The sequence below is a fragment of the Phocoena phocoena genome, chromosome 7 (assembly GCF_963924675.1).
Source record: "Phocoena phocoena chromosome 7, mPhoPho1.1, whole genome shotgun sequence".
Lineage (NCBI taxonomy): Eukaryota > Metazoa > Chordata > Mammalia > Artiodactyla > Phocoenidae > Phocoena > Phocoena phocoena.
Window position 1 is genome coordinate 74,868,287 of NC_089225.1, and position 17,605 is coordinate 74,885,891.

The 17,605-nt window shown below is 35.2% G+C and overlaps 1 pseudogene; it reads right to left on the bottom strand.

Annotated features, from left to right (window-relative positions):
* Window positions 1-16,569, bottom strand: part of LOC136125407 (3-ketoacyl-CoA thiolase, mitochondrial pseudogene) — a 177,840-nt pseudogene extending 161,271 nt beyond the window's left edge.
* Between the last annotated feature and the right edge of the window lie 1,036 nt (window positions 16,570-17,605).

Genomic DNA, 17,605 nt, shown 5'->3' on the forward strand with positions numbered 1-17,605 from the left:
TTTTAAATTGTTAAATTTTTGTGTAATGAGAAGGCTGTACAAAGAACAGCTTCTTATATAATAATTTGTATATTCAGCATCTCTGTAGAAGCAAGAAAACCAAACAAAAACCAGACAACTAAAAGGAAAAGAGGAACTTCCCTGGTGGTCCAGTGGCTAAGACTCTACACTCCCAATGCAGGGGGCCCAGGTTCGATCCCTGGTCAGGGAACTAGATCCCACATGCCACATCTAAGAGTTTACATGCTGCAACTAAGAGTTCACATGTCACAACTAAGAGTTCGCATGCCATAACTAAAAGATCCCGCATGCCGCAACAAAGATCCCACGTGCTACAACTAAGACCGAGGCAGCCAAACAAATAAATAAATTTTTCTTTTTTTTAAAGGAAAAGAAACAATATGAGCCAATAACAAATGATAATTTGACTTTCATTAAAATTTAGTTTCAAGAAGCCTTCCACTTTCATTTCTGCTTTATATAATGAGTGGTATGCCAAATTCAATTAAATCATGACATTAATTTGTGGAGTTGGACAAATTCAACTAGAAAATTTTACAATTCCTCAAACACATAATAAATAAACCACTCAACATTGTAGAGAAAGTTGTCATATATTTACTATATTTGTTACTGTCTGAAATAAATTAACTTTTTATATCTTACAAAGTAATTATCTAGACAGAAAAATATTCAATAGTGATTTTTCTTTCTAAAATTTTCAATAACTTGAGAAGGACCAGAATTCATGACACAAAAATACTAAATGAATCATACATTAATATTAATGCAGTCCTCTGGGAAGGGATGGAGTTAATAAAAGGCTTGCAAAACTTTTCTCCTAGCTTAATTTCAAATAAAAAAGTATTTAGAAGACTGTTTCTGTAATGCATACAAAATAGAAATGAAAAGACGAATTTTGTATTTTGTCTTTTTTCTCACAAGTCAGGTGTTCATTTTTGCTGAAAAAAACAATCACTTGGGGGAAATTAATTTTATCGTTTTAATTCAGTGAATTGTGAATTCTACACTTCCTTGATTTCATCCAATAAGAAATTAGAAAGATGACCTGCACCACAAATTTTATTGAACTTAAGAAAAAGATAAGATTTGAACTAATTCAGAGATCATATCTACCCATATCCCACTGGATTAAGAAGGAAATGAAATGTGGATTCATGGTCTTTTAAATCACTAATATGAAACATTAGCAGAACTAACTTTAAATCCATAACCAGGATTGTGTTAAATGGGTGATATATTTCCATCCCAAAACATTCATCCAATAGCATATTAACCAAATCAAATTTGTTTGAAATGCATATTTTATATCTAGGATTTAGAATACTTATGCAGAACCAGCCAGATGAAAGGTGGTAACCAGAAAAAGAAAAGGAGATTAAGTGAAGACAAGACAATCATCTAATCCAGCAAATTATTTTTATAGAGGAGCAAAGCAAGACCTGGAGATTAAATGGTTCATACTTATCTTCATTAGACCCAATCTAGGACTCTGAATTCTCAATAAAGTCTTGAATTTTTAAAAAAAATTCTAATACACGAAATAAGAATTTAACACAAATATCTGAGATATAAGTGCTTAAAACTATATTATCTCTTCCCAGTGGTGTGCAGAAGCCCCCTTGTCTTGCCTTACAGGAGCTGATTTTAAAATTTTCAGAAATCTTGCAAGAGAGTTTTTAAATACAGCCATTGTTTAAAATTAAATTATCTAAATTTACAATTAAGTGGTATTAAAATAAAAATAATAATTACTTAAAACTCATCACTCCCTAATTATTTTATTACATTTTTGCTATCATCTATGGTCTTGACATTATTATATCTTTTAAATCTTGTGGTGGAACGATTGTATAATGGTGTGCTATGGCGCATCTCTTTCAACTCTGTATTCATTGGCATCATGTTGGTAGCTGAAAATCGGCCATGATGAGAGGATTTTTTTATGGAAATAAAAAGATACTCTAAATCAGGGCTTGATTTATTATCTTATTGATTGTCTAGACTTAAAAAAATGATTGAGAAAATGTTAATATTATAGGTTAAACTTAAAAGTGTGCCATCTCTATGGTTGTTGCATTATGAATTACACAAAAAATTGAGGAAATATCCTTCCATATTTCAAGAATTCTTGACAGATTCAGCAAATAAATGGCTCATTTCATTAACAAACAAGGAAAGTTCTGACACGCATCTTCATCATCTCACTTTCATCTATCACCCTCCTTAAAATGAGAATCAAGCAACCAATCTTTATACAAAACAAACTTCAAAGACCCTAAAATCATTCTAATTTTATAAGACGTATTATTTTTGTTTCGTTTTGTTTTGTTTGTTTTGTTTCATTTCCTTTAGTAAAGACACACACAAAAAAGAGCCTGTATCTCTATTACTCTGTGTCCTCTAGGTTACAGCCCTTCACTGATCTTCTGGGTGTTTGCCTTATTTCCCCTATCATCTTCCTTTCACTTCTCTTTCCACTGCTTCAGATTTTTTCCTCATTATCACCATAATTTACTGTCAAAACCATGGATATAATTGTGTAAATCCTCCCATCTCCCCTTGAGAGATGTCCCTTATTAAGATGTCCTTATTGACTTAATAAAGATGTCCCTTATTAAGTCAAAAAAAGGAAATAAAACTAACAAAAAGCAACTCTAACAATTTAACATGACATACTACACTGGGGTTGGCAAACTTTTCCTGTAAGAACATTGTAGGTTCTACAAGCCATACACTTTAATGTCACAACGACTCTACTCTGTTGATGTAATATGAAAGCAGTCATAGACAACACATAGAAGTATGAGTGTGACTGTGTTAAAATCCAATTTTATTTATGAAAACAAGCCGTGGGCCAGATTTGCCCTAGAGTCATAATCCGTTGTCCCCAGCACTAGACCTTTGTTACCTGGTCCCAACATATTAAACAGATTTATCTCCTATCAATTCTATCTGAGCATCCTAAGTACAAGAAATAATCAAATGCCAGTTAGCTCCTAAATCTATCACATACTTTTCCATTTTATTGCTCTATGCTATTTCCTTTGTTTTATTCATCTCTGCACCTGCACCCATTCTTCTCAAGGATAAGAGAAGGAAAACTGCATGAAAGTGCTGTATATGTTTCTGCCTTGAAATCTTACTTAACAGCTGAATCAGTTTTTAGGGAAAGTAATTAAGGAAGAGAAATAAGTAGGAGTCGCGGGAAAATAATAACATATGTTTGGAATATGTTAATTCTTTTAGAAATCTTTTAATCAGGTTTAGATGTCCAGAAGAAGTTAGATGACTCAGAAATCAAAGGAACTATCTTCAGTATTATCATAATGTAAATGCTAAAAAGCCATAGGATACTCCACCATGTAAAGAACTTAGAAGTTATCAGTTCTATTTTTACTACAAGAAAAGCTGGACAAACTGAAAATTAACTACCATTCTTGGACACATCAGGTTTCTCAGGTCACAAGGCTAACAACCACCCCAATATCTGGAGACACAGGTTTTCAATGGGCTGAATTGTGTTCCCCACCCCCACAAAATATGTGTTGAAGTCTTAACTCCCAGTACCTCATAATGTGGTCTTATTTGAAAATAGAAAGTTTACAGAGTTAATCAAGTTAAAATAAAATCATTAGAGTGGACCCTAATCCAAGAAAGTAATGTAGAGTGATAAAGTGAGACATTGAAAGCTAAAATAATATTTAAAAGAATCTGAAAAATGAATTATTGGTTAAAATCATGACTGACAAAACACACCATCTAAATAAAATTCATTCCTATTCTAAGAAAGCAAGTCAATCCTAAAGATCTAGAGAAACCTCTGAACAATCTAAAGTGTTTCACCTAGTTTTTGAGTTGCAGTTTAAAGTAATTTTAAAAAGATTTATAGAAAATATTTGGTTATTACTGAGTAAGAAATCAGAATTTAAAGTCCCTGTGTATTATTCCAATTGCTTCAGATTTCTCACTGAAACTAATCTTTGTGTTATGTTCTAAAGTCATACTGCTATCTTGGTCCTGGAGGATAATGTATTTGTGAGAGTGACAGCTTACAGAAGTGGTACACTAAAGCAAGGTTGAATTTTTGGAAATTTGAGTTGTAGATGATTTTATATATATTATTGCTTAGTTGGAGAGTTGCAGTTTACTCATATCCCAGAATATTGACAACTGTATAGAGGCATTATTAAATGTTATCCAACTGAAGAATATCATATGTAGATTCATTTATTTGTCTTTGGAAAATAAAGAATTGTCATATGATCTATAACGGTTAGAAAAATATAAATATTTTAACAATCAATTTGACTTTAATCCAGCTAATAACAGGGATTTTAAGGAAAACAACTAACTAAAAATTACATGTTCCCTTGAGAAATGAATCAAAGGAGGGAAAAGAAGTAACAGAATTTATCACACAGTAGGGACTCAGTAAATTTTTCTGACTGGTGTGAAAATATGATAAAAGGACTTACTTGATATATACTATTGATACAACTGAAATGAAGTAATAAATAATTTAAACCAGGTATTTTTATGTAGTACGGATTATGAGCCAAATGGACTGGGATCAGTTCAAGAAAACCTAACATTTTTGTGCCAGGTGAAATGCACTGGGCCTTGAAGCATTCTGGCGAATATCAGATTGAAAATGAATCATCCATTTTCAGGTGCAGTGGGTCTAGATTTGGTCAACCTATCATAATAAAGGACCTTCAGCCAGAGGAACTCTCAAAGAGTGGTTCAAGATCTTCAAGGTTTATGAATGGTTCCACAGATGCATCATAAGTTTGTGACGTGATACATTATGTGTATCATACTAGGAAAAAAAAAAAAAAGAAGATACATCTTGAACATTGGGTTACCAGAGGGAAGGATGGGGGGGTGGGAGGAATAGACTGGCAGTTTAGGATTGACATGTACACTCTGCTATATTTAAAATAGATAACTAAGAAGGACATACTGTACAGCACAGCGAACTCTGCTCAATACTCTGTAATAGCCCAAATCAGAAAAGAATTTGAAAAAGAATAGATTCATGTATATGTATAACTGAATCACTTTGCTGTATACCTGAAACTAACACAACATTGTAAATCAACTACATCTCAATATAAAATAAAACAAACAAACAACAAAAAACTTAGTATAGGGCTTCCCTGGTGGCACAGTAGTTGAGAATCTGCCTGCCAATGCAGGTGACACGGGTTCGAGCCCTGGTCTGGGAAGATCCCACATGCCGCGGAGCAACTGGGCCCATAAGCCACAACTACTGAGCCTGAGCGTCTAGAGCCTGTGCTCCGCAACAAGAGAGGCCACGACAGTGAGAGGCCCGCGCACCGCGATAAAGAATGGCCCCCGCTTGCCGCAACTAGAGAAAGCCCTCGCACAGAAACAAAGACCCAACACAGCCAAAAAAATAAAATAAATAATAATTAAAAAAACAAAAACAAAAACAGTATAAAAAAATGAGGTACATCTCATTAAAAGTAACTAGACACTTGGAACCTTCTTAAATACTTTGAGAGTTTTAAGTAAAAGAGACCACCACTGCTCTAGGACATTTCTGGATTTTTGGGCATCGTTGTCTGAACATCTTTTTCTAGCAGAAAACAAAAGGAGTAAAAATTATGTTGTTTTTTTTAATCACATGAGTGAAATCCAAGCAAAAAAGAAAATCTATCTGTAAGGAGCTATGAATATGTAAGTGGCAATGAATAATACTGAATTCTTACACTTCAGGGCTATAAACCCATAAGAGGTAGCTTAGATCTCAAGATTACAGTGGGTGCTATGTTCATATGGTAAGATGTTAGAATAAGTTCATTTAATCACATCTGTTTAATGTAATTTGAAAACCTTTTTGAAACAATTTCAAAAATAAGTACTAATGTCAGGGTTTGAAGTTGAATTGGGACAACCTTGCACAGCTGTACTGATAAGATTAGTGCTAACACCAGCCTGCTCAAAATTTATACACATACCCAGGCTTTTATGAAAATTAATTTCTGAAGTTGCTGTGTTTATCAACTTTCTGGCCCAAGGTCAACTGAGGACCCAACTTAGTTCTTAAAGCATGAAGTGCTAAGTATGTTTTTTCCCCAACTTTAATAAAGGGGAAAAATATTGGCAGTTACTAACAGTTTTACAAAATTTGATCTGTCTTTATGAAGATTTACATATTTTGGAGTATTCGGCTAAAACTTGACACTGTTAAATTTTTATACTCCTATTGTGAGTTTGAAGGCATGATACTTAGGGAAAACTTTTGAATAAAATTATGTATTACTATAAATGATGCTAGGGTAAATAAGCTGCATGATTTTAACAACTGTTTATAATTATCTCCTACTTTAATGAATGCAATTCTAATAGTGTCATTAATTATACAATAAGTAAAAATATTGATGCTACCATAAAAGTGCAGTTTCAGATTTTTATGTTTTAACTACTTGCAGACCAATAGTTGGAGGTGACACAGAGAAAGCATTTCTACTCTGCTCTCTCTATTAGTTTCCTAGGACTACCATAACAAAGTACCACAAACTGGGTGGCTGAAACAACAGAACTGTATCTCCCGGTTCTGGAGGCTAGCAGTCTGAAATCAAGATGTCAGCAGGACCATGTTCTCTCTGAAACCTGTAGGACAATCCTGCCTTGCTTCTTTCTAGCTTCTGGTGGTTTACCTGCAGTCTTTAGCATTTCTTGGATTACTGAAGCATCACTCCAGTTCACTCTTTTCTCATGGTTTGTTCCCTGTTTCTCTGTTTTCACATGGTACTCTGTTGAGAATAGCAAGTCATGTCAAATTAAGGTCCCACCCCACTCCATCCCACCTATAACTTCATCTTAACTACACCTGCAACAATCCTATTTCCAAATAAGGTTACATTCTGAGGTGCTGGGGGCTAGTGCTTCAATATAAATTTTGGGGGGGTACACAATTCAACCCGTAACATCCTCCCCTTGTAACAAGAGGAAAGAAATAAAAAGAGATACAGACAGAAAGAGTGAGAAAGGGAAGGAGAAAGGGAGGGAGAAGAAAGGAAAAGAGACCTTCACAATTCAAACCACAAGTGATACATTTTAGTCATCATATAGAGTGATATCTGGTCTGAGTCCAGGGAGGATAGATGGATGGATGGATAGGTAAGTAGATAGATAGATAGATAGATAGATAGATAGATAGATAGATAGGCAGATAGAGAGACCTACATTAGGAAAACCAGAATTCCCTTATTTTGAAAGATATTCCTTGGGTAAATGAGAAGGACACAATCTGAGTATCACTAAGCCCATCTTTATACTAAAGATGAGCTGATCAACTGAATAAAAATCATTGTAAATATGCTGTCTGGCAGCAACCAGTCAGGAGAAATGCAAGGCAAGGTAAAAGAAATGAAAAGAATAATCACCAAACAACCATGGAAATATTTCACCACACATTGGATTTTACTGCTAGTTGGGCCGACCTCCTGCTCATAATTTAAGAGGAGAAAACAGATCAGTGAAAGAAGACATGACTCCAGCCCAAAAGGCACTGTGTATATAATAATAATGTTTTCTGAAACACTGTATGAAAAAAGCAATAAAGGTTCCTCCCCTGAGCCACACTCTGACCCCACAGAAATTTTTATAACTGGACTGATTTAAGACAACTTCTGTAAAAAAATCAGTACTTATAAAAAGATGATTTTGTGTGATAGTACAAAATTAGTTGAAGAAAACTTAATATCATCAATCATTGCTTCATGACAATAAAAAGGACCATGTGCTTCTTTATGGGTCCAATGAAATTAAAGAAACCTGATCTTTTTAAATAAAATATTGAAGATGAGGTAGGGTAGATATTGAGATAACAAAAGCACAGTATGATAGATACTCTACGTGCCAAGCAATAATCTAAATTTATTGTTCAACCCTATGATGTAGTTAAATCTGAATCCACAGGTGAGAAAACCAATAAACAGAGAATGTAAATAACTTGTCCAGGTCAAACATCCAGCAAGTAAGAGATCTAGGATTCAAACTTGGGCAGTCTAAATAAGGTGGATGTGAAATGTTAATGTAATTTGCATTTCCTGATTCCTCATGAGGTTGAGAATCTTCATTAAGTTTATTGGCCTGACAGGTTTCCTTTTCTGTAAAATGCCTGTTCATGTACTTTGTCCATTGTTTTGATTGGGTTGATTGCTTTACATCAATTATTTTTTCTAACTATGTTCTAAGTACTCACTGTTTTGTTAGTTAAATATGTTGCACACATCTCCCAGTCTGTAGCTTGCCTTTTCATTTTGGTTGAAGAGAGGATTTGTTTGTTTTTGTGTTAATGTAGTAAAATGTATTTGTTTTTTCCAAAACAAAAAACAAAAAAAAACTTGGGCAATCTAGCTCCACAGTCCATCGTCTGTACCATCGTGTCATATTGTCTTTATTGATACCAAAATCAACTTCACCTCATTCAAGAAAGAAATGGAATGCAAAAAATAAAGTTAATAAAGAACTAAACATTACTTTAAAAGCAGAATTATTTTCTTCATCTAATTAACCAAAATTGGCCTCTCCATACCTTCCTGAACCGATCACTGGTGAGAAGGATAAATTAATCATCTTTGGTGGAAAGAATATTTTAAGAGTGTAGGCCACAATATTTCCTAGTAATTCCTTTTTTAATATATACTCCATTTCAAATTGGAGCAGTAAATAGTTAACATTAAAGGAGCTTAAATTTGTAGAGCAACATACACAGCAGCCTAAGAGGGAACACGAAGGCAGAATACAGAGGATCACCAAGAGAGCTATAACATTAGATAAAGGTCAAGGAGAGCCACAGCTCCCCAGGAGGATTCTTCTATGTATATATTCCTAATTCGACAGTGACCAAATATCTCTCCATTAATTATTTTTATCATCTTTTAAAAATCCAAATTTGAAGGAGCAAATTGAGATACAAATAGATAATAGAGTGGGTGGAATGTAACCTGACTTCCACAAGTAATAATTTATCAGTGGTCAGAGTGGGAAGAAAATAAATTTGGGGCACTCTGGACAGCATGTTGTCTTAACTGAGTTCTATGTTTGTATGTGTTGCAGATGTTAAAATGATACTAAAATATAGAGAATAAAATGTAGCATTCGTGGAGAAATATTTCTAAAACAATGTAGAATCATTACTCCTTATTTTGGAAAATACAAACATTTCAATGTTTCCTTCTACTGTTCCCTTTACTTACTCTTTTTTTTAATTAAAGTATAATTGATTTGCAATATATTAGTTTCAGGTTACAGCACAGTGATTCGATATTTCTATACAATATGAAATGATGATCACAATAAACTTAGTTCCCATCTGTCACCACACAAAGTTATTACTATATTATTGGCTATATTCCCCATGCTGTACGTTACATCCTGTGACATTTATTTTATAACTGGAAGTTTGTACCTCTTAATCCCGTTCACCTATTTCACCGATTTCACCCACCCCCTCCCCTAGGAACCACCAGTTTCTTCTCTATATCTACGAGTCTAATTCTGTTATGTTTGTTTGTTTTGTTTTTTTAGATTCCACATATAAGTGAAATCATATGGTATTTGTCTATCTCTGATTTATTTCACATAGCATAATGGCCTCAAGGTCCACCCATGTTGTTGCAAAGGGAAAGATTTCATTCTTTTTTGGCTGAGTTATATTCAATTGTGTGTGTGTGTGTGTGTGTGTGTGTGTGTGTGTACCATATCTTCTTTATCCATTCATCTATCAATCTACACTTCGGTTGCTTCTGTATCTTGGCTATTGTAAATAATGAGGAAATGAACATAAGGGTACAAATATCTTTCTGAATTACCGTTTTCATTTGCTTTGAATAAATAACCAGAAGTGGAATTGCTGGATCTCATGGTAGTTCTATTTTTAATTTTTTGAGAAACCTTTTTACTGCTTTCCATAGTGGCTGCACCAATTTACATTCCTACCAACAGTGCATGAGGGTTCCCTTTTCTCCACATCCCTGCCAACACTTGTTATTTCTTGTCCTTTTGATGATAGCCATTCTGACAGATGTGAGGTGATATCTCAGTGTGGTTTTGATTTGCATTTTCCTGATGATTAGTGTTGCTGAGCATGTTTTAATGTGCCTGTTGGCCATCTATATCTTCCTTGGAAAAATATCTGTGCAGGTCTTTGGCATACTTTTATTCAGATTGTTTGTGTTTTTTGATATTGAACTGTGTGGGTTCTTTATATAATTCAGATATTAACCCTTTATTGGATATATCATTTGCAAATAACTTCTCCCATTCAGTAGACTGTCTTTTTGTTTTGTGGAGAGTTTATTTCACTGTGCAAAAGCTTTTAAGTTTGATGTTGTCCTATTTGTTTATTTTTGCTTTTGTTGCCCTTTCCTTAGGAGACACATCCAAAAAAAAATATCGCTAAGATGGATGTCAAAGAGCATATTGCCTACGTCTTCTTCTAGTAATTTTATGGTTTCAGGTCTTACAAATGTAAGACCTTACAAATGTAAGTCTTCCATCCATTTTGAGTTTATTTTTGTATATAATATGAGAAAGTGGTCCAGTTTCCCTCTTACGTATTCTTATCTAAGCTTCTGAATATGAACCAAACTGCATTGATACAGATTTTTTGTTATAAAATTATTTGATAAAGCATAACTAGAATGAACTAATTTACATTAGTATTTATCATATGTCAATTATCAACCTATTTTTAACATATTATCTACACATGAATATGCTGCTAAGACCTTTATAAAAGAGTTACATTATTTTGTACCCAACTACTTCTCTCAGACACTGGCCTCTGTGTGTGTTCCCAGACTCTTTACAGACAGTGAATCTGTCCAAATGCACATAGGAAGATGTCTATAGCATGTAAAACATAAAAATATATTGACTATAATTGTATAAAAATGACAAGTAATACATTCAAAGGTACACAATTTTTCATAGAGGACAGTCCATAAATATTATATACATTTATTGAATGGGCAATTACTTGAAAGAAGTAAGGAAATCCTGTTATCAGTCAGTTCAGGAGACAGAATTAACATTAGTAACTGAAGAGAAAATCTCACATAGAGAATAGTTAACTAGGTAAAAAGTTGTTAACAAGGCAGCATAAAAAGCAAGAATTAAAATTAAAATACCACACATTAAAATACCACAGAGGTAGAGATTTATGAACACAGTTACCAGGAATGTAGCTACCAAACCTAGGAATATGTATTTGTTTTCCATCACTGTATAACAAACTACCACTAATTTAGTGGCTTAAAACCACACACTTTCATTATTTCATGATTTCTGTCAGTCAGGAGTTAAGACATGACTTGTCTAAGTCCTCTGCTCAGGTCTCACAAAATTGCAATCAAGGTGTTGGGAGGATGGCCTTCCCAACTGGAACTCTTCAAGTACTTTCAGATGGTTGACAGAGTTAGTTTCTCGCAGCTGTACGACTGAGGGCCTTGGGTCATAGAGGCCACCCCTCTCCATAGGAATTTTGCTACATGGTTGTTTGCTTCTTCTAGACTAGCAGGAGAGCAACTTTTAAGCACGTTCACCTGAATAAGAGCTACCCAGGAGATTTTCCTTTTGATTAACTGAAAATAAACTGATTTTGGACCTTAGAAACTTAGAAGCTTGGAGGAGTGGCTCCATGGAGATGAAACTCAGACCCTAAAGTGGGACTGCCAGCTGCCTGGTTCTGGTATCTCAGAAAGAAACATGATGAGGCTTTTCTGCAAGTTTTGGAAAATCTGTAAACAAAATTCAGCTGCTGCTTGGGGAAGCAGCTAACTCTGGTGCGGGTGAAGAAAAATTTTGAGGTAACACATAAAGGAGAAATAGGTAGCCCAAAGGAAGCAAAGAGAAAGGAATACATGCCTTCTTCTTCCTCCAGACTTGGCAGAGCCTATGGAGCCAGGTGGTATAGTATAGAATGCCTCACATGACAAAGTTTAGAAGGATGGAATTGGAGCTGAGAGATGACAGCTTATTAACTGACAGTCTACTCTTTTTGGCTTCTCTGCACCCATAGATCTCCTTCTACACATATTTGAACTTCCATAAAACACCAAAAACAACTCTTGTTTCTACTTAGCAAGATGCAGCTGATCTTCTTCATGCAAATAAGGACATTCATATTCTCTCCTTAAAATAAGGGTTTCTGGTAACTATATTCAAATCTTGCAATAAACCATAATGGAAAAGAATATGAAAAAGAATATATATATATACATATATATATAAATGAATCACTTTGCTGTATACCAGAAACTAACACAACAATGTAAATCAACTATAGTTCAATTTAAAAAAATGAGGGATGGAAACTTCCAACACTTACTGGATCCATCTCTGGAAGACAGTCATATTGTTCACTTCTAGTTTATATTAACTACTCCTCACATTCAGTTGCAGTCCAAAGAGAATATCCTGTTACCTGAAGATTAAATTGTATTGTTAACCTTCAACAAAATATATTAAGGGGAAAATGGAAAAAGAAGAAAGAAAACTAATATAATATACACAATATACATATACGCATACATACACACACACATACGTACACACGAAGCAAGAAATAAATTATATATAGCTATAGCTGTCCTCAATTCTGTAGCTGGTTGTGCAGCCATAGTTAATAACTTCCTTTTTCATTGTCCATTCCATATTTTCTTTGTCTTCAGGCAGGACTTCAGCTTTTCAAAATTCTTTATTTGATGAATTGGGAATTATTAATGTATTACCTCTCAGATAATCCATTCATCCATCTTTGCCCTGATTTGTTATACTGGAGCTGGACCCTGTAAACATTTCTTCCTTGTCAGTTGGCACAGTGTTAAGCTCATAAGCTTAATCTGTAGTGGGTGCAAGAGGAACACTGCAGGGTGAAGGGCTTTCTCTTCCTAGTTCCAGACACTCTCTCTTGCTTGCTCCTGTGACTCATGGCATCCAGGGTCTTTTGAAACATCCTATGATTCTCTCCTCCCAGCAGGTGTCTGTGGAGACTCTGAAAGTGGTTCCTCAGTGAGTCCTGCTGGTATTCTCGATGGCTTCCTGTTAAGTTGTATAGGCACAATAATGGGATACTTTTCTCTGGAGTTTTGGCAGGACCTCTGAGGCAGCTTCCCAACAAAGCCTCAGGAAAATTCTAGTGGCTAGTTTCTAGTAAATTCTCTCTCCACCCCAACAGGAAGTTTCCCCTTTGCCAAGCTCAGTGTACATGATCTCAATGAATTTATCCATCATCCACTAGATCACAGCCACACTTTTTCTAATGAGGTCTGAATCTTAGACTTAGCAGGGCTCTCTTGCAAATATGTTTCTTCCTTTGGTACTCTGCCTGTCTTTGAGGTAGTGGCTGCTCACTATATCTGCGATTTCTGCATTCTTTGGCGTTCTCTTAGCCCCTTAGCAGTTAATCCCTATTGGGGATTACTAGTTAATATATTCTTTATGTTAATTTTTTCCTATTCAAATTCCTGTGTTATTCCTGTTTACTGACTATGACTAATACAGAACTGGCATCAGGAATCGTCTAAGAAAACGTGCACAGAGGTGAGATTCTGAGATTGGTTTGGTTGTGTCATTAGTCTTGAGTGCAATGCTGAGCTCTTTGTAAATGGAAAATGAGATGAGAATAATCCTTGGCATGCCATGGCATCACAATTAATCAATCTATTATCTGTGTTTGATTTTGATGAATTGCCTACTGAAGCAACTACCTTGGGATCCAAAGCAACAGCTGCACTTGACTGCTATGGCAGGAAGGTGACAACAGGTCTGGGGTGTGAATGGAATCTCCTGAGTGAACTGGGCTCTTAGGGAAAAAAAAAAATGACAAGCTCAGGTAATTTAATGCTCAGCTCTAGATGTGATCTGAGAACCAGGGAGTTTCTGTGACTACCTTAAAAGAATCTCTTATTTATTTATTTTTGAATTCACAGGGCTGATGTTAAAATGAAATGCAAAATTAAATTGAGTGGGTTGAAGTCAGAGTTTCATCATGTTTCTTATGTGAAAGATACGGCAATAAGTGGAAAAAAAAGAGATTCAAAAACTTTAAAGGGAGACATCTGTTTGGACCCGTATGAAACTAAAAATCTTGAACCCCAAGTCACTCTGAGCTTTCATTGTTAATGAAAATGTGTTGTCCTCCTAAGTCTACAAATATTAACCTACCTTTCTTGAAACCCTTGTGGTATCATAATTTAGGGTAGATGCCTTGCAAGAGTAAGCCATTCTCCTCTAGAACCAAAACAACTAACTCTTGTTGCCACTAGACCCTTAACTAAAGTCTCAGACTGTTCCTGAGGGTCAGGCATATACCATGACCTGGAAGGAAATAGCTTACACATTAAAAAGCATTATAAAATATGTATATATGCATGTGTGTATATGTATGTATTCATATATACATATATGTGTGTATATTTATATTCATTACCCAATGAAAGAATATAAGATGTACATATCAACAGAAACACTGGGAATGTATAGGAGAGTGGATTCTGAGAGTGTCAGTGCAAAGAGATAGGGTATATAATATTAGATGAACCCAAATGTATTAATTAGGGTGCATTTACTAAAGACTACTGGTTTAATGTGTTAGTTTGGACATATGGAATTGCCTTTAACAAGTCACTTGGTTTGATGACTGAAACTTGAACTCAATAGAGACCAATGTTTAATGAAGTTATGTCAGAACTTCCCCAGCATGATATGGAGGAAGGAATCCAAATGCATCAAAAGTATGGACAGTTGGAATGGATTCCTCACATGCAATCTACACATCTATTCACAAACTACATCCTCCTAGAAGATCTACAGACATTCCCTGCATTAAGGTGCTGAGAAGTACATTGTTGAGGGAATTCCTGCATCCTTGAAACAGTCTATGGTTTCTCTCCTTTATAGGCTAGACATAACTGTAGGGGATGCTATTCTTGAGATGGGTTCTTTGATGTCAGTGAGGATGATGGAATCCTGCTATGAACATTGGGGTACATGTATCTTTTTGAATTAAAGTTTTCTCCAAATACATGCCCAGGAGTGGTATTGTAGGATCATATGGTAACTCTATTTTTAGTTTTTTAAGGAACCTCCATACTGTTCTCCATAGTGGTGAACCAATTTACATGCACCAACAGTGTAGCAGGGTTCCTTTTTCTCCACACCCTCTCCAGCATTTATTATTTGTAGACTTTCTAATGATGGTCATTCTGACTGGTGTCAGTTGATACTTCATTGTAGTTTTGATTTGCATTTCTCTAATAATTAGCGATACTGAGCACTTTTTCATGTGCCTGTTGTCCATCTGTGTTCCTGATTTTTGTTGATATAAATTAGAAAAAGCTTACAATTCTTTTGATGTATAAGTGATTTTTTACCAAATCAGACTCTGTAATTATCGTCCCTAGAGCATGGGGAATTCTCACCATAGTTTCTGGTCTATTGCAAACAAAAGGTGACTGGATGTGTCTGGAAGATAATGGACATCTCCTTTCAAGTCAGCTTTCTCAGGTGAGGTAATTACAAGCACAGAAGGGTTAGTCTTCTCAAAAACAGGATGACAGACTGCTTGGATTTCATGATTAATAGTGTGTATGAGTCCAACCAGATATCCCCAAGCCTTGTTTCAGGCTTCCACTCCTTCTACTCAATGCTTTAACCTTCTCACATGAGAGACTTGGTGAGGCTATGAAAACTTACATTATAATTATGTAACCTGTAAAATTTAATTCTGTATTTGATTTTCAGCGGTATTGACCTTACAGCTAAAGGAAATAAACCATTTTTAATGGCTGCCTTAGACATTTTCTTATTATTTGACTATCACAGAGATAAGAATTTAAAGACGTGAGCTTGTCATCTTCTTCCTATAAGCACTACACTGTACTCAGAAGAATCCATTCAACACAACAGTACTGTATTTGTAACTGTAATTAGCATCATAATAGTAAACTGTAGCAGCGACTTGGCTCTCAAAACATTTACTTCAGTAGACTTTTTTTCAGAATCGACCACAGGTAATAATATGATTAATTATGATGCCAATAAATAACATGGATTGCTAGCACCCCATATTCCATTGTTGAAGACATCAGTACATCCAGGTTCAAGGACATGAGAAAATTAATAATATCAAAATCCCATCTTTGAGAGTCTATTTCCTAGAACTCCTTCTAATATCAATTTCGGTATCATTCAAGGACCGATCAGGAGACATAAGACACTCCTCTTGAACAGAGCAGATTTTATATGAGAAATTGTTAACTACGTATAAAATTGTTAACTAAATAACTGTAAAGCCCATAAGTGAACATTAAGGTTCAGAAATGTAGTAATCATTTCTATCAAGCAGCTGTCATTTCTAGGACTAGAACAAATATGAGAGAATGGAATCACTGAAAATTAGAAACATGCAAGGAAGGGAGGCTCTTCAGACCTGAAATTTAACCTTTGAGGAGGATGTTCTGGTTGACTGTTACTGATGTGTCTTGGATCACAGAGCAAGGGCATTATCGTGCTGGAACCCAGGCCATTCTCTGTGATGGGGATGGGGAGTGATGGCCAGCTTGTTCTGGAATCTCAGGAGGGGACAGGTGTTGCAGAGAGATGATCTGAAAGTGATGGAATAACTGAAAGTTGAATTCCACTGCTTTTCCAGGAAGAAACTGCCTCTGCTGGGCTAAGAAGTACTAGTGAGGTGACACCCACGGAACATCAAGTACATAGGCAGACCACAAGAAGCAAATGGAAAGTCCCTTCTTCTTCCCTCAGTTTAGCAGTCTCTCCCTAATGCCCTGTTGGCAAAAACTGATAGGGAGACCCCTGGCAAAGCAGAAATGCGCTTTCTGGATTCCCAGACAAAGCATTACAAAGCAGAGTATGGTTTGGTGAATTTGGAGCTGAAAGGCAATCATGGAATACCCAAACAGAAGCCTTACACAGAATCTGTTGCAGCTCTGTTTCAGATCCGGTATCTCATTCTTGTGGATCTCATAGGAAGTAAGATTTCTGTGCTTGCAGTCTGGGCGTTAGAGTTGTGTCCATGTGTGTGCTCTTAATTAGAATGCATAAGAAAGAGTATATTTATGTTTTAATTATAGATCTTGGCTTGCAGGCAAACAAAAATGATTCTGGATAACTCAAGCAAAAAGAATGATTAGATAGATGTGGAATAGCACACATAACTTGAGAAACTTAAGAATCAAGAATTGAGAGGCAGAAACCCAAAACTTTTTGCCAAAATCAGAGATGAAATGTAACAAATTAAAATGGTAAACCATGATCATTGTTTTGTAAGTCTCACAATTATTTTTTAAAGGCTAGCAAAATTAACAATCAGAAGTTCACACTTCTGTACTGCAAAAACATTTAGGTAAAATTGCCATTTTCTTGGTACACATAATTTGGAAGAATTCTTACTAGTTTTGCAGAAATATGTGTATTATATATTTCATTTACTATAGGATTTAGTGTTGATAAGTTTACATTGTTGTTGACTAATATAGGTAGAGTTAGTACGGAGTAATTTTTACCACACTTAAGGACT